The following is a 25,912-nucleotide window of genomic DNA, read 5'->3' on the forward strand; positions in this document are numbered from 1 at the left end:
CTCCTGATCCTGCTACTACTACAACTACTACTACCACTACCACCAGTCCCACTACCACTATTACCAGTCTCACTACCACTACCGCTACTACTACTACTGCTACTACTACTACTACTGCTACTACTAGTACTGTTTCTACTACTACTACTGCTGCTACTTTTGCTACTACTGCTACTAATGCTACTCCTGCTACTGCTGCTACTGATACTTCTGCTGCTGCTGCTACTTCTCTGCTACTGATGCTACTGTTTCTACTAATGCTGCTGTTACTGCTTCTAATGCAGCTACTACTACTACAACTACTAATACTGTAACTACTGCTACTCCTGCTTCTGCTGCTACTGCTACTGCTGGTTCTGCTGCTGCTGCTACTCCTGCTGCTGATACTGATGCTGCTTCTAATGCTGCTACTGCTTCTACTGCAGCTAATACTACTACAACTACTACTGCTGCTGCTACTGCTGCTGCTGCTATTGCTTTTACTGCAGCTTCTACTACTTCTACAACAACCACTAATACTGTTTCTACTGCTACTGCTGCAACTGCTGCTACTACGCTGCTACTGCTGCTGCTGCTGTTATTGCTGCTACTAGAGGCCGCTATTTTTACTTAAGCTGAAAAAGTGACTATAACACCTTGCTTACAGATGAAAAAAATACTCCCACACCCGTCGACACACGACATTGAAGCGACATTCTATCGACGCGCGACAAATCAGTCGACAGTCAATCTTGACTGTCGACTGATTTGTCGCGCGTCGAGAGAATGTCGTGTGTCGACCTATCGATTTTAGGTCGACAGGCGACATTCTCGCAATAGATCATATTTATTTTCGACTGATTTGTCGTGCGTCGAGAGAATGTCGCGAGAATGTCGAGATCGACACACGACATTCTCGCGACGCTCAATACGACGCGCGACAAATCAGTCGACAGTCAAGATTTTCTTCGATTTTTTTTTCTAAAACCCAGCGCGATATGCGACACTCAAATATTGACTGTCGACTGATTTGTCGCGCGTCGAGAGAATGTCGCTTGAATGTCGTGTGTCGACCTCGAAGGTCGACGCGCGACACTCAACTTGGCCCTATCCGGATTCCGTATAATAAACATATTGAACAGCTTGTGTACAAGCTAACCGATGTGGGAGTATTTTTTTCAACTGCAAGCACGGTGTTATAGTAACATGCTGCTGCAAAATGCCGCCATTTGTTACTTGTAACTGAAAGAGGAACTATAGCACCGTACTTGCAGTTGAAAAAAATACTGTCTTCTTTTGTGGTTCTTACTTCGCTTTATCGACCATTTGTCAGTTAACAATACGAACGCGAGTACAATCAAAGATTAGAAGAATTACACTGAAGCGAACGTATTTTCCGTATAAATTTAAAATAGTGACTTGGAAAAAATTTGTTAACAAATGCTGATTATCGACGATAAAGATTACTTTATAATAAGCTGGAAAAAAAACAAGCAACAGTTTATAGGATTTAAGCATTATTCTGATTAAAGTATACGGTCGGAACAAACATAAAGTTTAATATATGCAACTAACAATCGTTAAGAAGCAAAAATCAACAATAACAATAACAGTTCGAATATAAATATGTGAACACAATTGATAAAATCATGTTATTGTCTTATGAGATAATGAGCACGTAGTTCGGGTATTCTCTTCGTGCTGCCGCATTCTTGTTATTTGGCGAAATGTCGAGAAACCCCTGGAATGGCACGCCAGCAAGACATGGGTCTGACTGCAAAACATATTAAAAACGCGCGAGTACCAAAGTCATACAAATAAAAGTATTTAAACAAGCTTGTATTTCTCCTATAATAGTATGCCTTAGTTACTGAGGAAAAACCCAACATTCAAAAAAACTTTACAGAACTAGAAATTTTCGCAGAATTACAACTTCAATATTACTTTTATGTCATGATACATGTAATTATTATAATGTGCTGAAACAATTTTGACATAACTTAGAACATCCCTATTATGTACAAATACATATAATGGATCTGACGAAAGTGTGTTTCAATTCATAAAGTTTGCATAGTGGATTAACTTGTGATCGTTTTTTCGCGGGAGTTCATTATTGGCTGTTTTACACGATTTTACATTTTTTCTGAGAATGAAGTTCTATACCCGACGTGTCCTTATTAATTATGAAATTGATAACCGATTTAAATGTTCGTTGTCTAGCATGATAACATAATTTGCTACACTTATTGTACAGTTTAAAACACACACACTGACCGCATCTGCTTTACAATCACTACAGTTAGTGCGTGCTTTTTTAAATCTTAGCCATTGTTTCCGTGTTTGTTCGGTGTAACACAACTTGGTATTTTGCAGTTTATTTTCGGGTTCATCAGCCGCTTCTTAGAGTGCAACTATAGGGTGGACCTGTCCTTGTTACCTTTCAGGAGAACAAATGATTTTGACCCAAAGAGGGTCATTTACCGTCTACCCGGGTATTCGCCAAATATATAATTGTGATCCCAATATACCAGTGCACGTGGCGAATGAGACTGTTCTCTGGTAGATCATCTGTGGCTCATCAAATTAGTCATTTAAATGTCGAAAGGTACACGCTGGGTATGCGGATACGTTGATAACAGATGGCACTTCGATACCAGATAACAACAAAAGCCACGCGCGAGAGGTCAGTTCATCGATTTTATTTTAAGTTATATCATTAAGATCACTTTTCTAGACAAGGCACATGGTCGAGTTTATGAATGGTGTATCTTTTTCTATTGTTAAGAAAAAGATCACGAAAGATTGGTAGGTTTTTCCCCCCAAAATAGAAAATTCAGTCGGAAAACAGCATAAACTGGATGAATAGTAAACATTTCAACAAAATAAAACTACTTAGAAATATTGCAAGAAATTGTTTGATGTTCCAACATGAAGAGTAATCAATGTGCTTCAAATACTGAAATTTTGATAGTATTCAATGAAATATAAACGAAGATAGAGCATGTTTTAATAGGTGGTATTCATGAAGTTGGGGATACTTTGATTCCCGATATAGGGCACTTCGGATAACAGAGACTTTCAACAAATTGGGCACTCTGATAACCGATTATTATCTTCTACCTGAAATGGATTTATGTATATTATGGCTATTCTTACAAAACATTTTAAAGTACGAATCAATTTTCATTGTCAAGCGCGACACATTTGGGAATCTATGCATAACGTAAGACATACACATGTTAAATATAAGATTCAAATGTTTATTTCTGAAGAAATATATTTAAAGTGAAATCTTTGTGTTAGCCTTTTACATTTTCAGTCAGACAACTAATTCTTTAACATTTACTTCAGCAGAAACTTCCCTGTAGCTTGCAAATAGACGTTCAACGCCATCGGCGCTCTCGTTTAATTTACTGGCATTGAACCAAAAAGTTCCAATAGAATGTCGGACCTGAAAGCCGTTTTATCAACATATCTTATCTTAGCGGATCTTATCTTAAATCCTTCACTTACGATTTCCTTTACGATCCGCTAATACTCGTTTTATGAACGCTGTCGTAAGTATCGAGTAGCAGCTAAGATTTTAGCTAAGCGTACGATCTGGAATATCGCGAACCAGTCGAAAAACTTCATCTTATATCACACGATTTCCCGCGTTTAAGTCAAAAAAGCAAGAAGGCCGACAAAGCAAACGGACGGAGGCAAGTAGCAAATGATAGTGATGATTTACTTATGATAGTAGTAAATATATCCACTCATGTCTTCAAATATTTTAGCGTTTGTGTCTGTCAATTTGTCTCGTAATTGATACTGATTTTTTATTTAAATTCATAGTGTTAATTTACACCAAAGAATAAACATATTTGTATGCATTCATGCATTTATTTTCTTGTTATAACGAAATCATATTTTCGCGCGTATGGCACTGTCAGTGTTAGCCTTTTAATTGACAAATCTTTAGTGTGTGTTTATATCATAATGTTTTATTTTTGTAGTAGAAGAATATTCTAGTACATTCGAGTTTTTTTAATCAATACATTATTCATATGCCTTAGATTTGAAGAAAAGATTTTATTTTCATAATTTAGTTTTTGTTCAGTAAATGTATCTCCCTTTTCAAGTTATATTTTCATCTTATGAATTTCCACTTCTTTCCTTATATATTTATCTATTCTGAGTATATAAGGATGAGTACTGTGTATTTCTTTTCGGCATAAAATTTACTTTATTACCCAGTGTAAATAGCGTTAGAATAAATTTTTAACTGTAAACATGAATCTGAAAACAATCTCTTAATTTCAGAGTGAACTTCATTGGCGTGCGTAGCCGCAAGATATACAAAGCTATCAAGAAATGGACGGACATTATTCATTAAGGTATATAAACTAATTAAATCTCATGACTCTTACATTACTCTTAACAATATCATAGAAAAATTCATGATGTCAGTCACATGTAAGATTTAAAAATGAAAGTCAGTCTGGAAGCAAAAGGTTAAATTTGTACTTTGAATTATACATTAAAACTTAATGTTATTAAACTATCGAATTTGCACCGAATAATCGTTGTCGTTTATTGTTTGTTTGCTGTTTTCTATTGAAGATAGTAGCCATTCTACAAGCGGAGGTACTGGTTGGGATAGATGGTGGTTTTGGCACATTTCAGTCCAGTTCATGTATGTATATGTATATATATATATATATATATATATATAATTACTTATATTCATGTATTTGGTATCTATTCATCACTTATTTCTTCATCTTTGGAATTTGAGCACTATGTACTTCCTTTTCAGGCGCACAGCAACAAGCATGTGTGAATAATGAGAGCTCATCCATCACATCAGTTGAACATGAATTGGTAAGATAATTAATCAAGTACACAGTATAAAGTTAGCACATTTATTTTTGTAGGTGTGTCAATGTTACAAAAAACATAAAACAATGTGTATCATAATCATAAATTAATTATGTGACATAAAGCTCGTTATTTTTAAAGTTACTTGGTGACAGAAACATTTCACAGTTTTAATAAATGCATTCTATCAAAATGTCTTGTCATTTACATACATTACACTTACATACATAAAGTTATTATGGTGATGTATTAATTAATATATGTTATTTAACCCATTTTTGCCTAGTGTCTAGAAAAAAGGCCTTGTCAAACAGCGTAGACCCAGATGAGATGCCGCATAATGCAGCGTCTCATCAGGGTCTGCGCTGTTTGCTTAAAAGAATTTATGTAATAAATATATTAAATATAGAAATAAATATACTAGACACCCCTAATTGTGGAAATAAATTGATCCAATTTAGAAGGATGGGAAAGTCCACTAGGCATAAATGGGTTAAAAAATATTCATCAAATTTCACAATACCAATTGTACAAATCAACTGGATATTCTTTTCTTTTTTTCAGAAAAGCCAGTGAAGACAAAAAAGATGTAAGTTCCATAAAAAATATAGATTAAATAATTAAGTTGCTTGATCATGAATTTGTAATATTGTATAAAAATAGATTTTATGCAAATAATTTTTATCTTAACATAAATTTTACAACATATTAGAAATAATGACCTCAGAATACATTTTACTGGCCAAGGGCTCGTGGTCTAATGCTAATTTGTATCCCTTTTATATTTACACAAATGTATGTTAAACATGTTAAAAACAAGCGCTGTTTGTAAAACATGCATGCCCCCCATATGGGCTGTCAGTTGTAGTGGCAGCCTTGTGTGAATACGTTTTTTGGCACTGTGACCTTGACCTAGTGACCTGAAAATCAATAGGGGTTATCTGCGAGTCATGATCAATGTACCTATGAAGTTTCATGATCCTAGGCGTAAGCTTTCTCGAGTTATCATCCGGAAACCATTTTACTGTGTCAAGTCACCGTGACCTTTGACCTAGTGACCTGAAAGTAAATAGGGGTCATCTGCGAGTCATGATCAATGTACCTATGAAGTTTCATGATCCTAGGCATAAGCGTTCTTGAGTTATCATCCGGAAACCATTTTACTATTTCGGGTCACCTTGACCTTTGACCTAGTGACCTGAAAATCAATAGGGGTCATCTACAAGTCATTTTCAATGCACCTATGAAGTTTCATGATCCTAGGCATAAGAGTTCTTGAGTTATCATCCGGAAACCATTTTACTATTTCCGGTCACCGTGACCTTGACCTAGTGACCTCAGAATCAATAGGGGTCATCTGCGAGTCATGATCAATGTACCTATGAAGTTTCATGATCCTAGGCCTAAGCGTTCTTGAGTTATCATCCGGAAACCATCTGGTGGACGGACATACGGACGGACGGACCGACATGTGCAAAACAATATACCCCCTCTTCTTTGAAGGGGGGCATAAAAAATAAAAAGTTAGTGTATATAAATCTCTTATTGTTAGAATGTTACTATTATTTAGCTGCACTTTGCATTACAAACTCTTTTTAACATAAAATGTATTTCATTTTCAAATAGTGTTCCACTTCATTGGTTGTTTGCTGTTAAGTTGTTGGACAAATAATGTACATGTATTGTTATGTTACAAAAATAAAAATAAAATTTATTTTCACTTTGTTACAATATAAAGGAAACATGTAATCATCATAAGCAAGGCATGACTGAGTGTAAAAATTGTGTTGTTAATAAAAACAAGAGCTGTCAGAGGACAGCGTGCTCGACTATTCGAGTGCTTGAAAGTATAACGTAAGCCATTATGGGAATATTATTCATATTCAATTAGGTCAAGGTAATACAGTCACATTCTAAGTGGAAGAGGAACATAATTGAAACATATTGATCGCTAATGTTTTAAAGAAGTTGTACATTTAATATAGACGATTCTGAGTTCAGGTATATTTTCCACAATCTATTGAACATTTGTAAAGACATAAAACAAAGAAATAAGATTTTATTTCAAGTTTGATAGCAATAGCTTGGGTGGGATGGTTGGACCGACCTTCAAAAATTAAATAAATAAATATGTGTTTGTTTTTTTACCATATTTCAAAGAAAAAAACTTTTTGGGTTTGGCGGTGGGGGGTATAATGTGGGGGTGTGGTCATTTATTAGTTAATCTTTCAAAAATAAAAACAAGAAAAAAAATAAAAAAATAAAATTTCGGGGGGGGGGGGGGATTCTGGGGTGGGGCGTTGGGGATGGTTTGGGTGGAGTCCATTGTGGTATGTCAGGTAAGTTTAAAGGTAAGTTTTCCAAGTCTGAAAGCAATAGCTATGATACTTTACAGGGAAAATGGACCAAAACACAAAACTTAACCAAATCTTAAATTATCTAAGTATAAAAAGGAGCCATAAATCTGTCAAAATGCCAGTCAGAGTCAAATAACTTTGATTGTCCTTATGATAGTTAGTAATTGTTGCAAGTATAAAAGCAATAGCTTTGATACTTTAGGAATAAAGACTTTAGGAATAAAGTGAACCTAAATACAAAACTTCCAAAAAAAAATATTCAAAGTATAAAAAGGGAACATAATTCTTACAAAATCCTTGATACAGTTGTCTGCTCTTGTTAACAGATTGGGGTCATGTTGGTAAAGAAGTATGCAAAATATAAAAGAAATATGACAAGGTACATAATAAATATTTGAGGTGGTACGCAAACTTTAACATAGATTTATCAATAATATGCATATTCTAAGTGGAAAGAGGGACATAATTCTTAAAAAATGCTTGTTACAGTTGTCTGCTCTTGTTTATAGATTGGGGTCATGTTGGTAAAGAAGTATGCAAAATATGAAAGCAATATGTCAAGGGACATTGAAAATATTGAAGGTGGTACGCAAACTTAGCATAGATATATCAATAATATGCATATTCTAAGTGAAAAAAGGGCAATAATTCTTATAAAATGCTTGCTACAGTTGTCGCTCTTGTTTATAGGTTGGGGTCATGTTGGTTAAGAAGTAAGCAAAATATTAAAGCAATATAACAAGGGACATAGGAAATATTTGAGGTGGTACGCAAACTTTAACATTCCAACGCTAATGCAGACGCCGGGGTGAGTAGGATAGCTCCACTATATATATTTCATATATAAGAGTCGAGCTAAAAATCAACAAAAAATAATGACATAGAACTTGTCAATATTAACACTCTTACAAAGATTTTGACCACACTTGAGGATAGCCTAGATATTATTAACAAAAACATTATGACCAACTTTCATCAACATAGCATCAAATGTGGATAATGCATGAAGCCGGGCATAGACAGACCACAATGGCTGACCTATAGCACTTCATGCATAAGTGAGCATGACACAACACCTACATAAATAAGTTAATCATGTCTATAAGTGCTGCATTTTATCCTATTGCGGGGCACCGTGCACAACATAATCAACTTCCTGTGCCTCAATAAGTTGTTCAGGCAGTGGTACCTGCTGATCTATGCATAAGTTGTGTAGGCGCATTCATGCATCCACTGCTTGACAGCAATCATCGAGTCTCAAGAATAAACGCCCTCAGTTTTATGTAGACACCTGTCGATAGAGAAAAACAAAAAATATTACCTTTGAGATTAAATTACAATATCAAATTTATTATCAATGATGTTTATTATGCATTTTATTTAATTGATATCTTCAGTTATTAATTGAATTTAAGACTAATATGGGTATATAAATAAATAAATGAAACAAAATTTGCAATAATCTACGGCATCCATATTTATCAACATATGCACGTGCATATATAAAAGCAACTTTAAAATCTGTTTCAAATGTGTTTTTTTACTAGATGTGTCTCCTCACTGATGCCCCCACTTCAGGTAGAGATACACAAACAAGTCCATCAGTCATTAAAAGAGACAAGAGTCTTCAGAACAAACAACATACGTAAATACTATCAAAACTTAAAAAAAATAATTACACATTACTTTTACAGTTACAATTCCTTTTTTAGGTCATTCATTTATGTAAAACCTACCCACTGATATACGGACAGACAAGAGTGGACATTCCGGTGTATTTTAATGCTTAAGGCTTCCCTCTTTTTACATTCACTAAATTGTTATGATTGTGATGTAGATGTGATGATTTCAATGTTGCTCTAAAGAGAAACATATTAAGCATTGCACTTGTCAATCCATATATTTTGTGGGTTAATTATATGGTAAATGGTGCCATATGTTGATTAAAATAACTGAATGTTTTTAACTGTTATAATATGACCAAAATAAACATAGATGTTGTAAATGTAAATACCTTAATCTACTATCAGCAGTCCAAAAGCCCTCTCAACCACAATCCAACAACTTGACTGGGCATTGTTGAACCTCACCACTGCATCTGTTGTTGGCCTAAGCAAGGGCGTTTATACATATTTTTTTAACGAATAGCCAGAGTCGCCAAGTAGGTATCCCAGGTGGTTTTCTTCCAAGAAAGGTCTAATGAAAAATTCAAAAAGCTAGGTTTAAGTTGGAACAATCATCAGTTAAAAGGTTTATTAAGGTAGCTATAGGATGCTAATAAGCTTAACGCAATCTTAAATTAATTTCAATTATAGATTCAACATTGATTTGCATCTTTATGTGTAGATACAATTAATTTTACAGATATAAACTAATATAATTTAATCTTCTCTGTTTGTTAAAAGAAATTAAAATGTTTAATTACGTATGTGCATTTAACACATTATATTTAAGTAATGTGCAATGCATTGATGTAAAAACTAAAATATTTCCATAATCATTAAGTAGTATTTCACTTTTTCACAATACTAGTCATAGTCCATAAATGCACATTATTTATTGTCATACCTTCAAAGTTCAAACCAAAGCTGTCAAAGACAGAGGCGTCATGTGTGTTGACATAGGCCATTTTGACACAATGTCAATGAACCTGCAAATAAACTACACTTTAATATGTGAAAATGCAATTCAATTAAATTTGTTGAATGATTAGGACATCTATTTTATTCAAATGTTTTATGATGTTACACTATTAGTTAAGCCACTTCTGACTCTTGACTGATATTGTACAGTGTGATTCAGTGTCATTAAAATAACATTGGGAGAGGGCAACTCGATCAGAATATAACTTTGCTACCATGTATCTAACCGTGCAGTGTGAGATTGATGTTGCTCAGCTGCTCATATGTATATTGACTGTAAAATTCATAAATCCATTTTTGACAGAACATTGGTAATTTTGGGTTTGCAAAATTTACTACTTACAATCGGTGGGCCAGATATTGCAGTCACCATACAGTGCATTATAGAACAGAACAGAACAGAACATATTTTATTCACGTAAACTTTACAGTTTTTTGTGTTATATATATATGCATACATATAATAATTAATACAACAAGATTATACAGTGAAGTATGGGTCATTATTTAACAAATCTATTTAACAGGATGAACTTATATACAACAATATTCATGCTTATTTGGTACAATGATTAATTTCATATGGTAATAAATATGTATTGTTGGAACGAAAATAGCTTATAATCAAATAACTAGCTGATATTGTAATGTATTCTTTCAATAAATAGTCTTGAGTCTTGTATACAATGACCAGTGTTATAAATCCGTCAATGCTACGTTGCGAATTTTAAAAGCTTCAGATATATATTTACTTAACATAAACAATTCTGATTTGTTGTTTGTATTAAACAGTTGTATCAACTTAAACATACTAGGTCTATTTCTATAATAATGTTTTAAATAAATTGGTCTTAAATGAGCATATGCTGTACATTTAAACATCAAATGAAATTCGTCCTCGATCTCATTGGTAGAGCAGATTTGACAAATACGTAAATGTCTATCTAATTTTTCGTATCTACCAGTGTGTATTCTCAAGTTATGGGAACATATACGTAATTTCGTAAATACAACTCTGAGATCTCTCGACACAATGAGATCTAGATAAGATTCAAATCCATGTGACATGTTAAGTGTTTTATACAAAGTTAAATTATAAGATAGACGAAAACTTCAAAACTTTATGCGAAAAAGGTATATCAGTAAATTGCGTCTATAACTAACTTGTATAGCAACGTCCGAAATATTGCAATATCCGAATTATAATTCAACATTTAAAATTCTAGATATAATGACAAATGAACTGTTTTACTTAAAAAGAAACCATAAAACATTTGTTTTGATAAAAATTGAACAAATATGACTAAATACTTACCTATTTAACGAATTATTTATCCCAACATAACAAATTTCATTTCCCTTGGACGTTTAATTTTAATGCAGATAATGATAAAACGAATATATTTAACGTTATCAAACATAAATACTGTGGTGTTTATTTCGGTTAGCTCTTCAGAGGGTTTTGCCTGCAATTTCAGCAACTAATAACACCGACACTTATCTAATACACTCAAATGAGCATCGACTGTAAACCTTGTCAGGATGGCAGACGTCGTCCTCGGCAGTACACACTTCGAGGGAAATACTCGTCTGCTGTCGTCGTCGGCTGCACACCACCGATCCTCCTGGGAATACCTACCCCACGCACAGGCTAAACCTCCAGGGCAAGACACTAAGTCACAGGCTAATACTTACGTCACAGGCTAATACACTTATATATCCTCCTGGAAATACTTACATCAGGGCATGTATCCTCCTGGCAATACTTACCTTAGGGAACACGTCTGCACACGTCCGCGGACCGGGTAGCAAGAGAGCATGGTCATCCCATCAGGCATCTGCGTCCATCCCATTGGCTCCACATCATGCAGCATGGTCCCGTCACATGAACGACGCAAGCCGGGTACCACTCTGCAGGGGGGGGGGCGTGGCACCGGATGTCACTGGCACTACAATACGTCCAATAGTATCAATATTTCACCATCACGGAGATCGCAAAATCCTTTCCTTCTCGAAACATTCTCAACTCTCTTGGTTGACCAACGTCTAAAGCGCGTGCGGCCGCCATGTTAACGAAGGTTTACGAATGCTAAGAGTGGTCTTACCCAGTCGTAGCTTTAAGCACAAATCTTACGACATCTTAGCTGCAATTTCTTTGATAAAACGGTTCGCAGTACTAACGATAAGCGTACGACAAAATTCTACAAATTTTACGTAAGATCACGCTAAGATATGTTGATAAAACGGCCTCCTGCATCGCTGCTAAAATTTAGCTCTAAAGTGCAGTTTTAGCAGAGTGATGTTTCATGACACGCTATCTAGTATATAAGTAAATGGCCTTAGTACCTTCATTAGGACATAAATATACATGCTTTAGATCAGCCGTTTCGCTACAAAGAATGTAATTTAAAATTACAAAGTACACGAGGTTAAACAATTTTTAATTACCATCTTCGATATATCTGATGAGTTACATTTTAAATGTAATATACAATTTTTTAAGCTCGTGTTCTATGCGAAGATCCAGCTGTTGGGTGATTCGAAAACTGGAAAATTTATGGTCATGTAGACTGTACTCATCAGACATATCAAATTAGTTTCACGTGTGTCTTTCACATTTATACAACATCATTATCATATTCCAAAGGGATAAGAACATGTTCGGTAATTCGTTTTTAATTAACGTCAGTACGTACATTTTTATTTATTGCCTGCTTACTTTAACGGTATTCCACAGCGAATTCGGCATTTCTGATCCACGAAATAGAGCGCGTTATATCTGGTAAAAAGTGTCGAGTATGTCACGTTATGGTAGGAAATTGTAGGTGGAATATTTTGGGATTACTTTATTGAAACATGACAGTCACAAAGTGCACATATGTACAAATAAGCTTATCGATGAGGGAGAGACTAAAGAATAGTATAGTTGACACTAGGCCGGGTATGTTTGTATTGGTCAATCAAAAGTGTTTATACAGATAAAGCTTGTAAATATTTGGGTGGTTTGTTTATTCCGTTCCTAGGGCTTCATTGATTCAGTATCTGTAGTAATCTAGCCAACCAGCAACAAGCACGCATAGAACACTGACCAATGGGATTCATAATTGAGTTTTACGGGGCAATTGTTAGAGGAAAATAGGGGAGTTGGCATTTAGATCTAGAGGTGAACAGATGGAAAAAGACACAATCATGTAGCAATCACAAAGTATTTGTATAATTGAAAATATTAGTTTTGCCGGACATTAAATTGGACTAGAAACTGATATATGGTATTGTTGAATATTTTATCCCATATTATGCAGAGAAATTAACATTAATAGAGAGGAACGGACTTGTCCCATGCGCGACACGGGAAAATGGTAGTTAATGCAAATCTCGTCATCATGGCAATACGCGCATGACGAAATATTGAATGATAGGCTACACACCAGTAAATTAAGAGTAATGAACATTGCTAGTAACTATGTGTCGTCCATGAACTATGAACGATTACGTGACAAGTAATCTGGAATCGAAGTGCCATTGTCTTTGAGATGATCGGTAGAAGAAGTGTCCATGAAAATTTGGCATCCGACTCTTAAAACATTTGAATTTCCTCAAATACGTTAGTTAACTAAAATTTAACATGTTGCAACATAAATGGACATATTGATCTTTTATTTCGATAAGTTGGCACGTTCTTGATTTTTTTCCAAGTATTTTTATTTTGTTGAAATACGTACTGATCATCGATTTCATGATGATTATCTATGGAATTTTATCTTTTTTTATTATAATCCACTGTTTTTTTCACGAATTTCTTGCTCCGCATTACGAAGTACTATTCCATTAATAGGCCAAACAATGTTACGTGCCTGAAAACCAAATGAACAGAGCATAAATGTAAAAAAGCTGAAGAACTCACCTCTCGCGCGTGGCTTTTGTTGTTATCTGGTATCGAAGTGCCATCTGTTATCAATGTATCCGCATACCCGGCGTGAGGTAAAGGAGTCATGAATTATTATATTATACCGAGATAGCCTTACAATTTTTATACTTGGATGCCGACTATGGAATTACTGTTAATAAGATATGAGGAATTACGTGGTATGCATTTCACCTGATGATGTTTTAGTGTATTGGCCCCATATTTTTTTTGCTGTAAATGTTCAGTTGTTATGTAATGTTTAGGGATGTACCAGTAATTATGTAATGGTTATAGGAATACTATGCGATTAAAATATATATAAAAAAATGCGTTTTACTGGTTGGTATAATGTATATTGATTATGTGCTCTCCGCCCCAAGAGATGTGTTAGTGGGGGTTCGAGCGGGATACAGGTGACGCCCCGACGTATCTCGCGGAAGACAGGTTAGTTAATGTAAGTACGTATCCACGGTGCAAAACTATAACTTAGTGCAGTAACCCCACTAGTTTCGGTATCGCTGTAGCATATTCTTAGGTTGGTCATTTCATTATGACCAGCATGACCAAAACCCACGGACGGCATAAAGAATCACCATGTACGCGCTATCCGCCCCGCTGGTACTCCTTACTCTAGATATTTAATTATGTGCGACAAATGGATGTATATACACGTGGGTTAGTAGGGGCATGTATTAACATTCATATTGCACACATATTAAATTATTATTCACACGTTATGTAAACTAGCCTGCAGAGATGGTGCAGGACGTCGGAGAGTCGGTGCATACACCAAAGGCAACAGGTCACCAAGATCATGCTCTGTGATAGTATTGCATTTATATTTTGAATAAGTAGATATATTTCGCGATTTTTGATATCTTTGTTTTGCTGGCGCTAGACTGTTGTGGTAGTTTTATAAATGGTGTTATTATTGTATATGGTGAAAATGATTTAGTCGGTATAACGTGCGATTTATTTAACTAAGTTGTTTTCATGCGCTATGCAGTTGTATGTTAGGTGCTAACATTGTGTAGTCGGTGTTATATTAATTGGAGGCGGTCGATATGTCACCTGAGGCGTCAGTAACGTAGCTCTAAACAAATTTGCACATACTGCACAAAATCTATCATTCATTGGCACATCCAATGGTATTTTCATACACGACCTATGATACCAAGCAAGACATCGGTCGCATTGATTCATTTTGTAAACGCATTCGGGAAGATAACACAAACAGTACTTAATTATTCGTACGCGTTTCTCAACAAGCATTCTACGTTTGTTTAATGTTTTATTGGTGACCGGAAAAAGATATATCAATATTTTATTAATGATTCAAATCCATGTTATGAAACCGGTATCCCGTCTGCAGTTTCTTCTTTGTTCAGATCGTACATGCTTTTTCAACTTTTCGACTTTTTTAAATGGTATGCATTTTCTTGCATACGATATGTAAATAGAAGAAAAACGCAGACGAATACAATAATCAATCAGCGCCGTAAAATAAGCAAGAAAATTATACTTGTAGCACATATTTATATTTGTTTCAGGACTTTTATTTGTAGCACAACAACAATATAAGTATTTATTTGCTAATTTAATACGTCATTTCCACACATTCAACTTAGCATTACACCCGTATAAAATTACACGCGGACTTTACAATTTCTCTTTTTTCTAAACAAAAGGAAGAATCGATACTATATGCTAATATTTAATAAAATATATGATTAGCAAGCGTAGGTCAAATTATAAACCTTTTATCAATGATTTTAATCGTTGTAATGAAACCGGTATCCCGTCTGAATGTTGTTCATATCGTATGCATTTTTCAACGTTAAATATATTGTCAGTGTTTTCTTGCAGACGAAAGAAGAAAAACGCAGACGCATATAAATCAAACAGCGCACTGAAATTAGAAAGGAAATAATAATTCAAAATAATAATAACAAATATTTTAAATTGTTAAGCGTGTTTTAATTGTAACACACCACAAATATAAGTATTTATTTGCAAATCTAATACGTCATTTCCACATATACAACGAAGCATTACACCCATATAACATTAAACGGACTTTTAAAATTTCTTTCGTTTTATTTTTTTTTCCAAACTATCGGTAAAAATGTGCACAATATTAAATTCTCCATAAAAGTAACAAACACATTTAGCATTTTCTGTTACATGATGTGTCATAGCCATGAATCTGACATGACGTGTATCTACATTGTATTATACCAACCAAAAGTGGAACACATTGTACTTTGAAATTTTTACTTTTCTTCTATGGTTTCGCGCAGCGGAGGGGGGAGGGGCGATTGGGGCCTTTTCGAGACCAGAAATTTTGACACTTGTTGAAGCCATATGACACGTGTGACCGGATATCAATCATAAAGCTAGATGTTTTGTGTTATTTCTTAGAGAATGGAAATTGTGCGTTACTTCTTAAATACAGTGGAATCATATTATATTAAACTATTAAATTATATATATATATATATATTAAACGGATTATTTAGCATATTCTAGCCATCGGTAAGATCAATATATATACAATGTTTCATTAATGATTTAAATCCATGTTATGAAGCAAGTATCCCGTCTGCAGTTTGCTTCTGTGTTCATATCGTATGCCATTTTCAACGTTATCTATATGGTATGCGTTTTCTTGCATACGATATGTAAATAGAAGAAAAACAGTCAATCAGCGCCGTGAAATTAGCAAGGAAATAATAACTCATATTAATGTTAGCACATATTTATATTTCTTTAATGTGGTTTATTTAAACACGACAAAAATATAAGTATTTATTTGCAAATTATCAGACATATGACTCATTTATGAAAATTTAGGTAATATGATATTTTTTAGATTTGACAAACGTGTCATTGTTTATAAGACACAGAATACATATATATTTTTTATATCGTTAATGTCTTTTCCCCCAAAAAACACGAAGCATTACATCCGTAAAATATTACACGCGGACATTAAACATAAACCCGTTAAAATATTTTCTTTTTTTTCAACGTTATCTACGTACATACCGGTAACCAGCATTGTGTAATTTATATTGTCATGCTTAGTAAATAAAAAATAATACTTGAATCGAACATAAATATTTCCAGGTGGACAACATGACATACAATTTATTCATTTTAATCGTATACATTACACTATTAAGATTTAGAAAAAACGGAGACTACTTGCGTTATAACAACAAGTGTTTAAACAACATAAGGAATGTATGTATACATGGGAAACATGCACTTGTGTCACATATATAGTTGCTTTAATTAAACACTTTACGTTCATATTGTATATAAAGAAAGAATATTTTTAACTGCTAATTAATCTTTTCTTACTTATGATCGGTTTTGAGCTTAGCAATAATTTTCTTCTCTCTTTACAAGTACTTTACATATTTTTTGCTTTTATAAAAAGAAATATCATTAAGGCGTGAGTGGTGTTTTTTGTTGGTTTATTTTACACTAAGCTTCAAAAACGTGCTTCTATTGCTATACCTCGATTCTTTTGTTTTTTGCCTATAATAATAACACCTACGGATTTATCATGAATTCAATCCATGCATTTATAATTGGGATAATGCGCAATGTCTGTGCGTTTGTTAACGTTTTCTCATTCAAAACTTAATTATTGGTTTTGCCCTGACATGTCTCAAAACATTAGCATAACTTGAAAAAATGTCAATACGAATCAATAAAGGTAAATTGCATTCCAACGTTTGACGATGAACTTCAATAGCAGTAATTGCTGAAATCCAATACACTGATATCGATTATATTGGCGACACTGATAATATTTACTTTGCTTATGAATATTTTAGTTTTCGAGGCCAATCATCAAACATGTGTATTTTTAATTTGACGAGATAAACGCCGTATTTGAAACGGCATCATGTTATTTATATGCTTATTTTAAGTGACTGCGATGCAGTGGAACAATTTTCTCAAATTGACTACCTGTAGGTTCTTGAGAGTGTTAAGAGCAATCATGGCGACTTTAAATTAAACACAATGTGTTTGTGAAACACTATGTCCCCCCATATATTTGACCTTTGACCTTGAAGGATGACCTTGACCTTTCACCACTCAAAATGTTCAGCTCCATGAGATACACATGCATTCCAAATATCAAGTTGCTTTCTTCAATATTGCAAAAGTTATGGTCAATGTTAAAGTTTGACGCAAACAAACCAACAAACAGACAGGGCATAAAACAGTATGTCCCACCGTATAGACTGGGGGACATAAAAAATATATCTGTATATTATGTTATTAAGAATTCATGGTACCTGCGTTCAAAACATGAAAATATGTGTATAACCAATCTTTGCCAATCTTTACAAACTGTTTTATAGCCAATATCCACAAACATATATGAAATGGATCCTTCAATGGCTGGAAACTATAGTATATCTCTCTAACTTGAGTTCTGTTTTGCGGGATTTTTTATATTTAAGAAGCCTATTAGGTAGCTAAAGGTCGTGTTAAAACATTTTAGCTCATCGATCACACTGCGAGTGTATGGTCCACTGTAAATATTGATTTTGAAGACTGTAGAAAAACGTACTCAGCAATTGTCAAGGCCTGCAGAATTTGAAAATAAAATATTAAATTGGTATTGATGAAGTAACAGTATAGTTAAATATTTAATTGGTAGTATTTATTGTCACCCACTTATTTTCCAATTTAAGTTAATATAATGGATTGAAAAGAGCTTTATCCCGGTCGTGAAAGGACAATGATTTCATCTTGTGCGTAGCTTAACCTATTCGTTTTAAAAAGGAATCATTATAAATTTAAGCGACCTTTGTGTACGCCATAGAATATGATACACGTGCTTCTAATTGCGTTGAAACTATGCGCTATGAAAGATGGGAGATGAGAATATACATTTGAAGCAAATGTTGAGTTTTCTATAACAAAATGATTGTGTCTTACTATGTATTGTTCACGTATAATAGTTATTAACCGCAAATATGCTTTTAGATGAAACAACTCGGACATTTGCTCAAAAAGAAAAACATAGATGACGACATGGATGGCCCTTAAGCGCTCGCATGAATTCACGCACACCAAATGTTGAATACTTTACCTTGTAATCGAGGAGATGACCACACTTGACCCAGATTCAAACATGGCCTTCATATTGTCATGATTGACACCCATAACCAATTTTCACAGAGTTTGAGTCATAAATGTTGCCTCTAAAGATGAACAAGTTTTGTGTTAGATTTGGCCTTGTTACGTACATGTCGGTATTAAATGCAACTTTTGACCTGGTGACCTTGTTTTCTACCTCTCATAACCCAGAGTCAAACTCAGCCTAAACATTGTCAAGATAAACATTATGGCAAATTGTCATCCAAATTGAGTCATAGAGTATTAGTCATACCATGGTTCCTATATTGTGTTTTTCGCAAAGATTTGACCAGGTGATCTAGTATTTGGACGCACGTTACCCAAATTTAAACTTAGCCTAGACAATATCAAGATAAAAATGCAAAACATGCAAAATTCTGACATGATGACCTAGTTTTCAAACGCAGATAACCCAGAGTCAGCCTTAGCCTAGATATTGTCAAGATAAATATTCTTACCCTGTTTCATCAAGTTTTAGTCATGTCATATTTATTGAGTCATTATATGGTCTTTTGAGTGGTAACAATGTCTTTTAGTTGACCTGATGACCTAGTATTTCGATGCACGTGATCAAGATTTTAAAATGGCATGGGTATTGTCCAGATAACACGGACGCCGGACGTATGGTGATCACAATAGCTCACATTGAGCACTTTGTGCTTAGATGAGCGAAAACAGCCTCATCGCCATATCCGACTCATTATCCATCATTGCATATTGTTTATTTTTTACACGTTGAGTGTTCTAGTGAGAATTGGTATATGATGATTATTTACATAGACTTATTCAAACTCATTTAAATAGCTTTATTCAAATCTATAAGTATTTGAATTTCTTTCTATGTCGAAATACATCTGTCTTTATATCTACATGAATGGGTTATCTTACAGGACGGTAAAGAATGGTCCAACCACCTGTGCGGATGTTTCAACAACATCAACACATGCCTTCAAACGTTTATCGTGCCATGCGTAACGTACGGACGTGGAGGCTTCGGGAGAGTGTCATTGTGTCGTAGGTGGTGAGTACACGATAGTCTGTTTATGAGATGGGCATTTATGTTTTAATAATTCATTTTCTTTTTTTTCAACCAGAAATATTCAGTTTTTACAATTCTTGCTAAAATAATCTTCATGCATTACAAGATCTGAAAACATTTATTAGTATTTTTTCTGGTTTTACTTCAGCAGAGCAATATTTACGTTACCCGATATTTTATGTCGAAATGTCGTTCGGTGAACGTTTTTCCCTTGACATCGTATGACTTATAGATATAAAAATAGTATTTCATTTTTTCATACTCCAAGTCATACATTTAACTATCGAGTTGGTTTTGTTAAGTTTAACCTTCATAGTAATACATTAAGTAAATTTCTATTCCAACAGCGCTGGCCGCATTCGTACCGATCTATAACTGGATCCTCTGGGCAAAATCTCGCGGGAAGATTCGAGAGATGAAGGGAATTCGAGGGGATCGAACCAACGACTGCCTCACGATAATTATCTGCGGCTTCTGTGCCCTGAATCAGGAAAACATGGAAATGTTTCCCGCAAAACCCAGCTCTCAAAGTATGGCGCGAGATTAGAGAGGCGGAAGTGCGCGAGACTACTTTTTTGTAAGGCGTCGAGCACTTACTACTTTTTATCGAGATGTGTTTTTACCAGTACGTAACCGTCCATAAAGATCAAAAGATAACTATTATTATTTGTGTTAATCAGTGTTGAAGTATTTTTATATGTTCGAAATATAATACTGTATCATGCTTATTTTATAAAATGTGTAGTTATTTATGACCATGTAAACATATCCGTTGTAATACTAAAATGGAGTCTCATTCTTGTACCGATGTTTATGATGACGTTTAGGGCTCAATTGGATATTTTTATGGATTAATAAATAAAGATATATAAAGTTGATGCGTTTAAATGTGCTTACATTTGTTGTCCAATATCTAGAAATTTGAACCATGAACAATAGTCGTGTGACGAAGTGACGAAAGAATAAAACATAACAGTCCTGTTTGACTTCCAAATCGGGTTTTAACATGCATTATAAATCACAGTTATAAATGTCGCACGTATTGGAAAAGTTATATTCAAATACGTATTGACATACAAGTTGTGTCTTCTAAATTAACACAGAGGTATTTGCCAGCGCGGTCTTTGTAGATGAAGGTCGTTGTCCAAACAGTTATCAGCCCATCGCTCTGCAAATGTATAGACTACTGTAAATTTTGATTGTGAAGACTGTAGTATCGTATTTCGTAGTGTACAAGGTAATACCAACTCAAATCCGCACTGTTTAGTTGTAAACATATTTTAAAGGGGCCTTTTCACATATTTTGGCATGTTTTGAAGTTTGTCATTAAATGCTTTATATTTATAAATGTAAACACTGGATCTAAAAAGCTCAAGTAAAATATCAAAAATTAAATTAAAAAAAGGAAAAAATGCAGCCCGGATCAGGGCTCGAACCAGTGACCCCCGGAGTACTTGAGTAAAAACCAAATAGACCGCTCGGCCATCCTGCCAAGTATATAAGATAGACGTATTTTATACTTTATATACGCTATCTTCGTAGTTTCACACAAATTTAACGACAACAACAGAACTCTCCAAATTATTCAATCGTATCTCATTGCAACGCTTTATAATTTTCAGGTTTTTAAATCGTCAAAAGATGCTTATAATGGCTATATTAGACCATGGTAAATGTTCAGTATTACAGTTTTCTCACAAATATCCTAACTAAAACGAAAATTTGCGAATCTGAAACAACTTTTTCCAATTTTGTCAATTTACCAAAACGTGAAAAGATCGCTTTAAGTCTATTCAAACAATGCCAGGATTGAACGTATTTTAACTTTCGTATTAGACATGTGCTTAAAGCGGTTAGAAATGCTTCAAGTTTCATCATAATTACGTGTGTATACTTCTTGTTCTGTCATTAAAACTCTTCATCATCAATGAGGTATTTTTTTGCATCGATGCAAAGATGTGTGTATTCTGTCATGGCAATGGTGCAAAGTATCTTAAGCAATGAAACTGTTGGTTACATAGAACATAAAGTACATTTACTGGATTTCGTTATTTTCTAATTCATACAACTGCAAAGCTGCGTTGTGTATGACAAATAAAATTGTGTTTTGGTGTTTACTATTAGATAAAGTAAACATATCGCTAGCTGTAGTTTAGTAGGTTAATTATAATGAGCCTTATATGATTTATGAAATTTCGTTGTAACCTCTTTGACGTGGACGTGTGCTGTATCACACGTTCACAAATCGTTTATAGAATATATTTTATTATATTAAATTCATCAATTCAAAGAAAAATATATAAAAGTTTGTTCGCACACTTTTTAAGATAAAAGCAGTTTGCTGGTTTAACAAAATTTTACCGACAATTCCATATTGTGTACTGTGTTTCGAATATGATGATCACTTGGCTAAAGAACGTGGTTTGAGACTACATTTGTACTTTTTTAGCCAAATCAATCCCGATGCAATACGGAAGATGTGCAAAGGATCGACCTATAACAGCCATTTATTTCGTACTCATTAACGATGGATCAGGGGTCGTATTCTAGAAACATCTTAAGTTATTTCTTAAATATTTTCACTTAAGTTAAAAATTACAATGTTTGTTATTTCTTTACTAAATAAAATCATTCATGTTTTTTGTTTGTATTCCTCAAATAATATTGACATAATGATGTTATTTCGGTGTAATTTTCGATGCCTAACTATTGCAGTATGAAATGAAACACTTAAGAAAAATTCCCAAATTAAGGATAAAAATAAAATATAACTTAAGACGCTTCTGGAATACCAACACTGAGATATAATTGCTTCAGTCCCCAAATCTTAATGGAAATTTAAGTATTGAAACGACCCGTTATCAAAACATGGAGGCGATGTTTGGGTTGTCTGGTTAACCGCTCCCCTTTAAAATGGTCGTTGCTGTTAACACTTGGTTCGAGGAGTATTTAAAACAGAAGGGCGATTTAACAGGTTATAATAGTATTTGGGTCATCCATATTGTACCTTTATGAAGACGATTTTTAGCCAGTTCACTCACGTTTATAATGTCGTGACAAAGAAATATATACCGTGCGTTTCAATAATGGCTACGCCCAATTAATGACGTTTTGCCGTGACATTTGTCTACAGAGAATACCTGGCAAGTTGGTCCTTTTATTTACACCATGATGTTTATTCATTCAGTGTAAATATTGCCACGAAACACGCGAGCGACCCATCAAACCAATCGAAATCCATACGTATACGTAAATCTTATACCGTATGGAATATTGAATTTCTAAGGCCTTTTGAATAAAAAAATCATTTTAAAACAACATCGATTTTCGATAATATTTATCAAGAACAGTACACGTTTAAATAGCAACTACTTTCGTCGATAGATAGAAATTAAAGCAGGGTATATATGAATGTAATAAATGCTGTTTAAATGATTAAAATGACGGAAGTAAAAAAGCACACTCGATGTCGTGTACACTCGATTATTTCTTTTTGGAAAATCCCCTTGATCGAAATAAATATAATGCAACTAATTGTCTGTTCAGTAAAGGGAAGTGTTGGTTAAGGTATACATATAAATAATTGTTATTAGTACTTTTATTGTTGAAACTTAACATTGTATTTGAAAACTACTCTTATTAAAGCCAGGTGTATCTTACGAAGGAAATAAAATTCAATCAAATCGACTTCATTTTCATTGCTGAAAATTACAAGGATTTGGTGAATTATTTACGGGGTACAGATGCTTTCAATACACGTTGTTGTTTAAAACCAGATTATTTTAATAAATTGGTCAATTTTAACAACTACAAAAACAATCCCATATAACGTGGTACATTACCGGTAAAGACGCATGTCCAGACATGTTTGATGTTCAATAAAATTCAATCGAAACTTTAACCACCAGTACTGTATATACTATTGACGTAAATGTTTTCGGGCACTTAAACTAAAATATTACTGCGATCAATGTCGCAAGACGTTCGAGAAAAAGTATACGTGTATACGTGTATAATTAGCAAATTAAAAAAGAACACGAACAATTTAACGTCATTATTTTCAGAAGGAAGGTATCAGAGAAATGAATGAAAAGCCAGTTAATGTCAGTTACTCCCCTGTTTGCGTTCTTACTATATAACATTAATCGTGTATAAACGCGGCGGTATTTGCCAAAGTCAATGTATTTATTATTGGCAAATGAATACGTTGCTCAATTTTTAAACACCCACTTAACGATGTTGAAATTGTCAATATCATTATTCGGCTAGAAGATGTTCTACATGCAATACTGTATTATGCTTATTTTATTAAATATTCAGTTATTTATGACCTTGTAAACATATCCGTTCAAATGCTATAAAGGAGTCCCATTCATGTAACGATGTTTATGATGACGTTAATGGCTAAATTGGATATCTTTATGGATTTATAACTACAGATATTTTAATTTGATGCGTTCAAATCTGATCAATTCTGTTGTCCAATATCTTGAAATTTGAACCATTAACAATAGTCGTCTGACGAAGTGACAAAAGTATAAAACATAACAGTTCTGTCTGACTTCCAATCTGGTTTTAACATGCATTATAAATGACAGTTATAGATGTCGCACGAATTGGAAAATTTATTTTCAAATGCGTATTGACATACAAGTTTTGTCCTCTGAATGAATATATTGAAATAACATTGAGGTATTTGCCAGCACGGTCTTTGTTGATGAAGGTCGTTGTCAAAACATTGATCAGCTCACCGCTCTGCAATTGTATGGCCCACTTTACATTTTGATTGTGAAGACTGTAGCATAGTATTTCGTAATGTTCAAGAAATTACCAAGTCAAATCCGCATTGTTTAGTTATAAACATATTATAAGTCTATTCAAACAATCAGGACTGAACGTATTTAAACTTTCGTATTAGACATGTGCTAAAAGCGGTTAGAAATGCTTCAAGTTTCATTATCATTACGTGTGTATACTTCTTGTTCTGTCTTTAAAACTCTTTATCATCAATGAGGTATTTTTTGCATCGATGCAAAGATGTGTGTATTCTGTCATGGCAATGGTGCAAAGTATCTTAAGCTATGAAACTGTTGGTTACATAGAACATAACGTATATTTACTGGATTTCGTTATTTTCTAATTCATACAACTGCAAAGCTGCGCTGTGTATGACAAATTAATTGTGTTTTTGTGTTTACTATTACATAAAGTAAACATGTCTCTCGTTGTAGTTTAACGGGCCCGTCCAACAGATTTTTGCATGCATTAAAGCTTGTCATTAACTGCTTTAAATGTTTTCTATTGTTAAATTTATACAATTGAACTAAAAATCTCCTTTAAAAAATAAGAATACAATTTTTTTTAAAGAAGAAAAAACGTTAACCTCCACAGGGCTCGAACCACTGACCCCTTGAGTCATGGAGGCTTGGAGTAAAACGTCTCCCGACTTTACCACTCGACCATATACGCTCACGTCAAATGCGGAGGTATTTTTTAGCTATATAAGCAATCCTCGTAGTTTCCCAAAATATCGATTCGCGTCGAACGACGCTTTAAGAGGTTCATTATAATTAGCCTTATATGATTTTATTAAATTTTGCTGTTACGTCTTTGACGTGGTCTTGTGCTGTATGACACGTTCACAAATCGTTTAAAGACTATATTTTATTATACTAAATTCATCAATTCAAAGAAAAATATTTTAAAGTTTGTTCGCACACATTTTAAGATAAAAGCAGTTTGCAGGTTTCACAAAATTTACAGACAATACCATATTGTGTACTGTGTTTCGAATATAATGATCACGTGACTAAACAGCGTGGCGTGTGGCTGTATGTGTACTTTTTGAGCTAAATCAACCACGATGCAATACAGAAGATGCGCAAATGATCGGCATACTACAGCCAATTATTTCGTACACATTAATGATGGATCAGACATATTATTGCTTCATAACCCA

General features: G+C 34.0%; 1 protein-coding gene and 2 long non-coding RNA genes across 4 annotated transcripts in view; 1 reads left to right on the forward strand and 2 right to left on the reverse strand.

Annotated features, from left to right (window-relative positions):
- Positions 1 to 25,912, reverse strand: part of LOC127873977 (actin, cytoplasmic-like) — a 387,026-nt gene that overhangs the window by 348,263 nt on the left and 12,851 nt on the right. The window lies entirely within an intron of this gene.
- LOC127873986 (uncharacterized) lies at positions 4,771 to 6,344 on the forward strand. The gene is made up of 2 exons (XR_008046473.1): positions 4,771 to 4,845; positions 5,407 to 6,344. It is a non-coding gene; the product is annotated as an uncharacterized LOC127873986 (long non-coding RNA).
- Positions 7,123 to 11,670, reverse strand: LOC127873981 (uncharacterized). Its single transcript, XR_008046467.1, has 4 exons — positions 11,157 to 11,670; positions 9,768 to 9,849; positions 9,214 to 9,395; positions 7,123 to 8,490 (listed from the first exon to the last, which is right to left on the reverse strand). It is a non-coding gene; the product is annotated as an uncharacterized LOC127873981 (long non-coding RNA).

The sequence above is a fragment of the Dreissena polymorpha genome, chromosome 3, assembly GCF_020536995.1.
Source record: "Dreissena polymorpha isolate Duluth1 chromosome 3, UMN_Dpol_1.0, whole genome shotgun sequence".
NCBI classification, from domain to species: domain Eukaryota; kingdom Metazoa; phylum Mollusca; class Bivalvia; order Myida; family Dreissenidae; genus Dreissena; species Dreissena polymorpha.